This window comes from Haematobia irritans, chromosome 1 (genome assembly GCF_050003625.1).
Source record: "Haematobia irritans isolate KBUSLIRL chromosome 1, ASM5000362v1, whole genome shotgun sequence".
Lineage (NCBI taxonomy): Eukaryota > Metazoa > Arthropoda > Insecta > Diptera > Muscidae > Haematobia > Haematobia irritans.
Genome location: NC_134397.1, coordinates 84568529 through 84570850, shown reverse-complemented (window position 1 = coordinate 84570850; position 2322 = coordinate 84568529). Strand labels below are relative to the sequence as shown.

The 2322-nt window shown below is 28.6% G+C and overlaps 1 long non-coding RNA gene across 1 annotated transcript; it reads left to right on the top strand.

Moving 5' to 3' along the window:
• The first annotated feature begins 850 nt into the window (after positions 1–850).
• Positions 851–1638, top strand: LOC142221321 (uncharacterized). The gene is made up of 3 exons (XR_012717987.1): positions 851–1078; positions 1147–1274; positions 1489–1638. It is a non-coding gene; the product is annotated as an uncharacterized LOC142221321 (long non-coding RNA).
• Positions 1639–2322: the final 684 nt, after the last annotated feature.

Genomic DNA, 2322 nt, shown 5'->3' with positions numbered 1-2322 from the left:
AATAAAAAGATTTTTAATTTACGGCAAAAATAAAAAAGTTTTCGAAGAAATTAAAAGAAATTTATTAAACTTTTCAATTTAATTTTAATTTTAAACATATTTTAATTTTTATTAAAATTTTGTAATAATTTCATTTTGTTTTAATATAAATTATTATTATCATGTTTCATTTTTGCTTTTTTAAATTTATAACGGATATTGTTTTTTTTTTTATTTTTTTTATTAAAATTCCTGTATTTTAATTATAAGACTTTAATCTTGTTGTACCCCAGCAAAAAATACTTCAGCAGTAAGAGTTTAGTTGCGCTTTTTGGTATACAATAAAGTAGGCAGTGCATCCACACTGTATGAATCGGTGGCAATAAACGAGTAATCAAACTAGTTTATGATCATTCGTTTACGTTATTGCAACCAATTCATGCTGTTTTCCTTCACGCCAACAATGCTATACTCAAGATTATATATCACTTATGAGCAATATTTCTACTAAAATGAGCAATTATATCAGCGCTATGTAGAAGCTACTCTAATTCGGGACATCGCCCACAAAAATCAGCAGTTGATACTGCCTCACTCCCTTACATTCCTGCTGAAATAGTGCTCCATTTTTTGTTGGGTAATGAAGTTGACATGTGCTTGGTAATGGGACATGTGCATGGTAATGGGCCCTTCAACAGAAGGGCTATGTCAAAAAATATAAACTTCGCGCTTCCATTTAAAATTAACCATAAACATCAAAAGTGATGCGATCGTATTGTGATTTCCAGATAAACCTTTGCATAGTTTGAAGTCTCATTTTATTATTACGACATCAAATTAAGTATATTATTATTCTCTACTTTTAGATCGGATCGTACAATTTAAAGCCAGAGAGAACATTTTTTGGACATGTTCCCGATATGTGAAGTACAACCATTCATGAATGTGATTCGATTGACTAATACTTTGAAATGAAGGCAGTACGACCTATAAAGAACTGTAAGAGGTATTGTTGACATCTTTGTGCATCATACTCAACGATTTGTTGAAAAGAACAGTAGCCCTAATTTTTATCCCATACGGTAGAGATTCATGACATGTATGTACTATATACAATCATGATAATTATTAAATAGTTTTTTTTCATTTTCAATTTGCACAAAATAGATAACTTTTTTGTTTAATTTCCATCTTCCTAATATCCTTGAAGCAGCTGCAGTAACGACCAGTATTCGTGCCTTCCATTCGCTTTGTACATTTTACTCCGTTGTTTTTAATACCGACTTCGAGATGAAGTAAGTATTCAAAAATAAGAATCGTCGCTTTTTCTCTTTGTGAAATTTGTATTCATAATTTACAATTATTGAAATAAAAAGAAGTATTAATAAGAATTTCTCGCAAATAAGTGTTCAGAAGTCGTATTGACATTTTCTTCAAAATAATTGATTTCATCGAATTTTTAACATGTTGAAATTGTTTAATATGCTCCTTTTATTTTCTTATTTTCAGATACATCACACGAAATGACCATGATCAATTTAGTAATCGCCACTGTACTATATGGATAGACGAAAGAGAGATCCCAAAATCAAAATTAAGAACTACATTTGTCGGATTGTTATATAGAATTGTAAAAAAAACATAAATGCCCAGTTCAAATACTTTTAAATTTTTCTAAATTCATATAAAATACCATTGAGAGTATTTAATTACAAGTTTGGTTTTTGTTAAAGTAAAAACCAAGGCATCCTTTAAACCAGACCTAAAAGAGTAAATACAATCGACCCATTACACCATTTTATAACTACTAAAATGTTTTCCCAAAGATATACACTGTCTCAAACAATTGTCCGTACACCAAACTGTTGAATATATATTTCATCGTATCTTAGAAACTAGATAATTCGATTTTATTCAATCTTTTTTGTTATCAAGTATAAAATAATAATTCATGCTTGATCTTTAAAGTACAATTTACTTGAAATGAATCGGCCATATAGTTTCTGAGATACAATGAAATCTAGCTTTAACAGTTTGGTGTACGGACAATTGTTTGAGACAGTGTATATAACTTCAAAGTCCGATAACCCGATGAAAAATTACAATGAAACGTCAGATAAAGTGAGGGGGAATAGAGAAAAGCTATAAATATATTGACACATACATTTTTCTGATTCAATTACGAAATTAATTGATCCAATTAATTTTTTAATTGAAATGTCTTCGATCATGAAAATGATAGTACCAATCAGAGGGCATAAAAAATATTTGATCAAAAAATTAATTGATTTCATTTGAAAATTGCAATTAACATTTTAAATGATTCAATGAAAAATTTAATTG